We start from the raw sequence: 9,312 nt of genomic DNA, 5'->3' as shown, positions 1-9,312 counted from the left end.
ATCTATTTGTTTGCTTCTGTTTCTCTAGTTTGATGATTTAACTGGTGCTTACTGTACCGCTCCGTACAGTTCACTGCCCAATGCAAATGGTTACCGTATTTTTCGGACTATAAGTCGCACCTGAGTATAAGTCGTATCAGTCCAAAAATACGTCATGATGAGGAAAAAAAACATATATAAGTCGCACTGGACTATAAGCCGCATTTATTTAGAAACAAGAACCAAGAGAAAACATTACCGTCTACAGCCGCGAGAGGGCGCTCTATGCTGCTCAGTGGTAGACTACAGGAGCACTGGGCAGCATAGAGCGCCCTCTGGCGGCTGTAGACGGTAATGTTTTCTCTTGGTTCATTTCTCTCGGTTCATGTCAAATTAATTTTGATAAATAAGTCGCACCTGACTATAAGTCGCAGGACCAGCCAAACTATGAAAAAAAGTGCGACTTATAGTCCGGAAAATATGGTACAAAGAAAACACTCCGGTGTCTAATGTTACCTCGGTTCCCTGAGATAAATGTATTAGCATTGCTTTGACAGGCTTATTGGGAAACTCCTGTTTACTCTGATACTGAAGCCTGATTTGTCCACATTAGTTTAGCTGCACGAACCAAAGGCTCTTCAATCCATCAAAAGTGGAAGAGCCGACCTCTATATATGTCTGCCATTTCATTAGAATTTTTCACCTGAAGCAACAGTCAACGATTTGCGTGCAACCTTATAGCACGGCAGCATACGCAATGCTTGTTCCCTTATCTCTGCGAGCCCAGCGCCAGAACACCCATACTAAGAGCTCCTGTAAGCATGAGCCAATAATGAGACCCAAGCTGTTTAGGCTGAGGACTACATAACATAATTGTCTCAACTTACAAAGGGGATTAGGTAGACTTAAGCAGACCAGTCTATTCCTGCAGGACAGGGATGTCAAAGTTATAAACCTGGTGAAGGTAGACAGTGATGAGACAGTCAGAATGGTTGTACTGTATATTGATAAGCCACCCACTCGAACACAAATCTCAAGAGCGGTCTGTGATTGGGAGCTATCTAAGAAAGAAAGCATCTTTTAGATCCACAGAAGAAGAAGAAAAACAGTCCCTGGGGCATATTTACACAAGGATCTGCTGGTTAGTTAGCATCTTTAATGGGCGATTCATAAGCGCATGGTTCAGATGCCTGGGCCCACCATTTTCCATGGGAACAAGGAGAAGCCTCTGCCTGGGCAATTACCAGGTCGGCCCCTCCCCTTCTGGCAGGTTGAAATGCCTTTTGTTCACTACACGAACATGAACAATCAGGCTTCAGTATCAGAGTAAATAGGAGTTTCCCCATAAGCATGTCAATGCAATGGGAGAGACCATTAGAAAGGGAACACTTTTGTTTGGTGAAATGAAGGTGTTATGAAAAACTTGGTGGGCCCTGAGAGCAACATGAGATTGTTAGGTAATTGTTTGAACTTCCCATCTGTGCATGAATAAAGTAAGTCAATGGTAAATTAAATTTTCTCTATTATTTTTCCCACCAGTATTGTGCATTTTTTTTTAAATCTTTGGACATTGGAAAAGGCTTTGCCCTTTATAATGCTCATATTGATATGCTGTGTACTGGATAACGGAGGTCTTGTCTCTGTCTGTGACAGCACTTCTCCCTGCGCTTATTTCCCTCTTTTTGGGATCATGAAGTCCTTGCAGGTACACTTTCCTGAACTAGTCACTTTACTCTTGGAGGACAATCCTATGGAAAGCTGATTACTATATTTCTGGACTAATAATGTGACTGACTGACCACCTTTAGGTTGCATCGGTATATTTCAAAGACTTCCACTTGTTGGTTCTTGGTGTCATCTGTCTTGCAACATCCACTGAGAAATGGGGTCTTCACCGGAGAATTGCCTTTAGATTGGTGACTGGGCTTGGAGTCAATCCTGGCATGTAAGACTGATTTATTTGATTAAGATTTGTGATGTGTTGTGATGAATCATAGTAGGATGGAGCAATGCAATGCAAACCCGCTTGTTTACTGTGAAATGCGTTTGACAGGTTGATGCTCCGGTTCATGGTTGGCTATGCTTTCCCTTTCTATGTGGCTGAGCAACACCTCAACTGTGACGATGGTAATGCCAATTGTGGAGGCAGTGATCCAGCAGGTTTTGAATGCAAGCAAAGAGACCAGCAAAGACCACAAGGGGGGCGTTAAATGGCATCTCCAAACCTGCTCTTCAGCTTGAAGGTAAGCTGGTGCAGCTTTCATTTAACATGAGCAATAAATGATAATTTTAACCATTAACCTTTTAGAGCTGTGCAGCATTTAGTAATGAAACATCTGTTTTCAGATATGGAGGCCCAGTATGACCAGTCTGAGAATTTAAAAAGGTGAACATGTAAAATTGCAATAAAGGACAATTTTTTTTTTTTTTTTTTAAGTCTGAATGAGATTTTTTATTTTTGTACACTTATAGCATCTTAACATGAATTATGGAGCCAGTTCAGACAGCTCCTGAGCATGAGGAACCAGAAACTGTTAAGGTCAGTAAAACATGCACAATCTGACATTAAAAGGCACAAAATCCTTCTCCTTGCCTTTCCAATAAACTGGGATTTTTAAAACATTTTATTAGGCGCCTCCACTATATAATAGAAAGTACAGGACCCATGAAGATCACATGATGTGCAAAGGCTTGTCACTTTGCATTGCCTACTCCATTGGGGGTCTGACCACATTATCAGGTACATCCACAAACCTTATCTTTGCAGAATACATTTATCAGGGAGTTTACAATTTGGCTTCAACCTAAAGTATGGAACTATTTTAGTTTTAGTTGAATTAGTATGTACTGTTTCCCATTATTTTTAATACTATATATTATATGGATTGGTCAGTCTATCCTTCTAAACTGTGATTTTTGTGACATTTCCTCAGGTACTACCCAGAATGCACCATCATTAATTTTTGGAACTGGTTTGTGCTTTGTCTTCCCATCTGCATAATTATGCTGATTTTGTAATGGATATTACTGCACTGGATGTACCTTGGGTCCAAGTGAGTGATTGTGATGTCTTCTGTTTAATAAGTCGTTCCCTGACCCCTCTCCGTTTCTCATTTTTACTCTTCGTCTTTGGCTTTCATTTAAATTCATCATTTCAATTCAATGCTGCCATTTGCATTTTTCCCAACTCAACACTTCAGCTTTCTCTACATGTCTTCAATCTCCTTCATCCTGGTCTGCATTTCACTCACTCACAGCTTCCCATTCTCATCGCTCTAGAATAATCCTGTTTTATCGAGCAGCCTTCTTCATCTCACCCGTCAAGATTTTCTTCTATCCCTGATGAAGAATCACTCACAGAACATGGACACATGACGTTGTGACAGAGATGTGATTGTTCTCATGCTTAACTGAAATGAATTTTTGACACATGCAGATATTTCAGTCAATTCATCCACTCATCAAAATCAACTACTTGTGTGCATTGTAATAAAAGTGAATGAACTGAGCAATAAAAGCATATCTGCTTTCCTATCCATCCCTGGCTTTCGCGCCCATCTGTGCTCCAGACAGCAAACCGAAAAGGAAAAACACACTGCCAAAGTGCTCCGGGATCTGTACAACTCACTGGGTTTACCAACTGTGATCTCTGGGTTTTGCACTTTGTGGGTGAAGTCTGTGTGTTACGCGTCAGCAATGATTAGTTTGTGGGCGTCTCCGTTAATTGTCATCAGCAACAGCTGTCACTCATTACTCATCCCTATATATTGGCTTGTCTAGCGTCTTGTGTTCGTGAGAGTGTTGTTTCATGTTTGTGACCTATGCTTTGCTTTCTTGTGTGTTTCTGTGTTGGATGTCCGTGTCTCCCCGGAACCTCGTCCACTCTACGCAACCCACCACCAAGCAACATCACTTACCTTCGGCTCGCTTCCCCGCAGTTCTTGTCACCCTCTCCTGCTGCCAACTCACCTCCGCCTCGGAATTATCATTCATCACCACCATCTTGGACTGTGCATTCCTTCCAGCGTTGTGTCTCAGTATTGTATTGTTTCATTCTCTTCATTAAATTTCATTAATCTCGCACTTGCTTCCTGCCACTCCTTCACCCAGTCCTTCACCCAGTCGTTACACTGGGGCCCATAAGGTTGGAACTCTTCTTTTAATTTCAAAGACTTTAAAGCACTTGAAAGTGCGAACTACTTATTTTCCCCTGACGATTCTCATACATTGATCAATCAATACCATGATTTTGATGTAGGGCTTCTGTTGTTTCCAAACAGCAGGAGACCCTTTCCCTTACACTTATCTTTAAAGGTTTAAAGGGGTCATGTGACATTGCTAAAAAATAACATTTTGTGTAATGCAATGTGTTTGTGTTTTAAGGTTCAAAAACACATTATTTTCCACATAATGTACATTATTGTTGCTCCTCTATGCCTTTCACAAAGCTCATTGTTCTGAAAAGCGAGGTATGCACTGATTGGCTAGCTATCTTGTGCGTTGTAATTGGCTGAATACCTCAAGAGTGAGACTGAAGTGTTATGCTGAATATTTGGGTTGAACTGTTCTGGATTTCTAGTTGTGACCTCTATTGGAAGTCCAAACAAAGTAGTTTAGCTTTCACAAAGAAACTCACAGCGTCTCCACGACATGGCAGTGGCGGCAACAAGAATAAAAGTTACGTCTTCTTTCTTCCAATAAACATTTGGGCGGTGTTATGCAAATCTTCCCACACAGTGATGTAGACGTCAGGGTATGTTTAAATTAGGCGTTTTAGGAGGAAGTAGACGAGTCTTAACTCTTGCAACTTTAAGGATCTTATCTATTCACAGCTTGTAACACTCCAAAGAGAAAGGAAAACTTGAAATTGCATCATATGACCCCTTTAAATGTTAAAGTCCACGTGAACAACTGGAAGTTGCTGCTGATCATACTTCAGTATTGTGACGACTTTCCAACTGAAACAGAATATTATATAGAGGCTGGGTTTTATTTTAGCACACCTCCCTATCATTTCTTGCTCAACTAGCATCATCAGAAAATCAATGTCATTTAAAAAAATGAAGCAATTAAGCACAACTTAATTGTGCACCTCAAGACCAGAAATTTGCGCTAACACAGTAAATGGTGTAATTTTTGGTGTCATGCGCACTTTAATGTGCATTGTGTCTTAACGTGTCAAAGTGTGCCATTTTGGCAAGGTTAGTAGTATTTCAAGACCTGATTATGTCCTTAATATTTTGATTATTAATATCAAAGTTTATTTTTTACTTAAGGCTGGAATACACTAAACAACTTTGAAAATCTGAACAGACTTCGAAAGTGGTGCAGAGAAAAACTGGCATCATTCACTAAACACCACCAGACTTTCAAGTCATTTCGAAAACAGAAACTTATACATATAAGTTTGTATACAAACTTATGCATGACTAACAGAAACAATAAGTATTCTGAAATCAGTTAAAAATATGTTTGATATCCTCTGACTGGACAAAGTCTGGGCCCATCATACACTACACAAATGTCTTGTGACTATTTTTCAGCAGCTACTATTGAGAGAAAATCAGGGGGAAATAATTGCCTTTAGATTTCTAATTTATCCTTTGTATGTTGTTATTTCTTCAGTTACCCAGGTAACGCTATGGATGCCACTGTAGCGCCGTTGCTGGGTTTCACGTTCTTCATCACTCCTGCACACAAACCAAATGCAGAGCACTATGGTATGGCTTGTTCATTTTCATTTGTGCATGCGTGAAAATCTTCCAAATGATTAGAGGCTCACTATTAGCAGTTTTGTTGCTGATTAACATTGTCAATTCCTGTGACAGTGGCCTTGATAGCGTGGAATGACTTCCAGGACTGTGTGCCATGGGAGATTAGTCTGCTTGTGGGTGGCGGGTTTGCTTTGGCTGACGGCAGAGGGGGATCATGATTTAATGGAAACCCAACTCTATCTGTGAGAGAGATAAAAAAATTATGAATAGAAATGTACAAGGCCACATTAATAGATTAATCAATTAATGGTCCATTTTAACATGCCTGGATCCAATTAAACAGGCCAGTCTAATTCACTAGTGACTTTGGACAGGCCTGGACAGCTCAATTGCACCCTTTACTCATAATCTTAAACATTAATTTCCTTTTAAAAGAAAAAAATGAAAAGACGGATCACATCAAAGTCTCGTAACAGCATGCAGCCCATTAATGTTGAGCAGAGAACAACAATTCCACTGAGTCACTCTCTGTCTGCTTTGGCGCTCCGTTCAAGCTAATTACACGCCTCCATTCTAAGACTGGCACTGAAGCATATCGTTTCAGGATAACATGACTCCATAACTCCAGTTGCAAATATAAGGTTCCATTTATGCCAAAATTATGTCGACATGCTGTCTGTCTATGCTATGTGTCGTCTCAACTTACTCCTCTCACCTTTCCTTGTCGTTTGACTGTGTCGTCTTGCGTGTCAATGCTGCTTGTGTGATGACTATGCGTCGTTTCCCTCTGTCGTTACTATGTGTCGTCTTCCATGTCGTTGCTATGCACCGTTTCCCTCTGTCGTTACTATGAGTACGTGTACATTTTAGGACATCCTTAGACAGTAATTTTACTACTTTGCCAAAATAAAAGCTTGCTGTTTGCAATATGGCTAACTAACTTTTTAAATGTGCATACATGACTCTCGAAATGCATGTTCTTTTCCCTATATAACTTAATTTGAGTAACATTTGAATAAAACTGTTAAAATATAATATATCAGACACTGCTTACCTCCTTTTGCCATCAACGCAACGCGATACTCCACCTGAGTCCGTTTCGTCTGATGCCTAATTGTATGATACCTGACACCTGACGTCGTTTTTCCTGAGACCTGAAGCTTTTCAGTCCAAGGCGCGATACCGTTTTGTTCGATGACTGAAGCCTTTTAGTCTGAGGCATGACGCCTTTTCATTTAGACTGAGGTCTGAGGATGTCCTAAAATGTACACCGTACACATAGTAATGACATAGGGAAATGACGCATAGCAACGACATGGAAGACGACACATAGTAATGACAGAGGGAAACGACGCATAGCAACGACATGGAAGACGACACATAGTAACAACAGAGGGAAACGACGCATAGTAACGACGCATAGCATAGACATGGAAGGTGACACATAGTAACGACAGAGGGAAACGACGCATAGTCATGACACATGCAGCATTGACACGCAAGACGACACAGTCAAATGACAAGGAAAGGAGACAGGAGTAAGTTGAGACGACACATAGCATAGACAGACAACATGTCAACATCATTTTGGCACAAATGGAACCTCATAGCAAAGGCTGGAAACAAGAGTGTCTACTTCTTAATATTCTCCTGGTGTAGGTAGGCTGGGTTGGGTGTTATCATCAAGGCTCCAGTCCTCTTTTGATCCAGACACCCAAATGTCATGGCAAGTCCAGTCTTTAAAATCTTCAAAGCAGAAAGGGTGACTACATTCTCCCTATGCAACATCAGGCTGTTTGGACGCCGTGTCTTGACAAACAGCTAAATTATGATTCCAGTCTCTGTTGACAAGCATACAAAGAGATGGTGGTACATTTATGAAAGTGGGTTTGTTTGAGTTCATGAATATCTTGGCTGGACACTTTCACTTACCCTCTGTCTTTCAAAGATGATCTGAATTTTTTTTGTTTTTACCCGACAGATTTCTGGTCTATCGACTCGGGATGCTGAATTGCTGACTCCCTTGGGAAGTCTTCCTCCTTTAGCCACTGTCAAAACTGCCTGCCTTGTTGTCACCTCTATCACAGAGGTGGCCAGCAATGCTGCCACGATGACAGTCTTTTTGCCTATACTGGCGCCCTTGGTATGTCATTTCAATGTAGAATACTACTTTTACTTCACTTTTTTGGGCTGTTCTCATCAGAAATATCTTATAGGCCGAGCCAATTGGAGTCAACCCTCTTCTAACGGCCCTATGTGTGTCCTTTTCATTCCTGCTTCAGGTTTCTAATCCTCCTAATGCCATTGTCTTCACATATGGTCATCTGACAAGCATAGACATGGTGAGTAAATAGCACACAACATTTTTAAGAAAGTACGCAGTCACACTTTCAACATTAGACACAAACTTGCACATAACAGTGGCCAGGAAATAACAGCTATCGATTTTAGGTGAGCTGCTCAGCTGTTGCATAAAAATTGCATTTCTAGCCAGTGCCATTTTGTTTTTAACTTTACAATGTTTTTGTTTATTTCAGTAGTACTTTAAAATTCACTATTACAGAATTTTGTATTTTGAATAGAATCTCAATATCAAACTAAAACAGTGAGACAGTTTCTGTTTGTCTTGTGTGTTCTACATGTTTCACATATTTTTTGGCAAGAAAAAACAACAAAACATTTAAATAAACATCCGGAACCATTCACAGTCATCATGTTCTAGCAGGAATTACAACTGATTTTAATAAACAAAGCTTTCCAATCGGTATAAATGTTAATTGAACTGTGCACTCATCTAATCTCTAATTACTGAATCCCCAAATTAAAATTGACAAATCTAGTCTGGGTGGCAGACTTATCAAAGAGATTCAAGAAACAGATTAGCTTTGATAAAATGAGGTTACAGCGAAAAACTCTCATCTGCAGTGGTGGCTGTTTAGAGATAAGTAATGCACCTACACAGAAAAAATGTCTTAACAAGAATTCCCTCACATTTTCATTAGAGGGAAGGATCGGAAAATAAAACTGTATAATAATTTAAATATATGACACTTTAATGCTGATGTAAAACAAAAGCGGAGGCTCTAGTGTGCCATCTGAAAGGGCTTGGGGTAATATTTGTTTTCAAAGTGAGGCAGTGATGATAACTAATTCTGTAAACACCCACTTTGTAAAAATTAATGCTCAGATCCTGCAGCCATTGTGATTCAAGTCACTTTTCAGTTGAGGTAACATCCGCCTGTCTGAAGGGGTCTAATCTGATTATGTATTATTTAATACTTACTTTTTGTATACTTAATTATGGTGCAAGGACTGTTGAGTTTAACAATCTGGAATAGCTTTTTCTCTAAGCCTTATTGTGAGTCATTGGAGTCATATAATTTCTCCCTGGGTGCACAGGTCATACAGATGAATATGAACAGTGGTTGGCTTTTACGGTTCAAATATTTTTCAAATACATACATTTCTATTACTTTGCCACTGGGTAAGGTGCCTTTATACTGTTATGACCTCTCGATATGATTGAGGCAAATCGCCCCCTACTAAAACAAGCAGGTGAAGGATAGAATGCTTGTAATGGGTTGTAATGTCTTTCACTTTGCTGTTGTTCATACAGTTG

At 40.0% G+C, this 9,312-nt stretch overlaps 1 pseudogene; it reads left to right on the top strand.

The window, feature by feature from the left end:
* Nucleotides 1–1,586: 1,586 nt before the first annotated feature.
* On the top strand, nucleotides 1,587–8,047 carry LOC132133347 (solute carrier family 13 member 1-like; annotated as a pseudogene).
* Nucleotides 8,048–9,312: the final 1,265 nt, after the last annotated feature.

Source organism: Carassius carassius, chromosome 50 (genome assembly GCF_963082965.1).
Source record: "Carassius carassius chromosome 50, fCarCar2.1, whole genome shotgun sequence".
NCBI classification, from domain to species: Eukaryota; Metazoa; Chordata; class Actinopteri; order Cypriniformes; family Cyprinidae; genus Carassius; species Carassius carassius.
The sequence above is the reverse complement of the archived record's forward strand: the minus strand, read 5'-3'. Positions and strand labels throughout refer to the sequence as shown.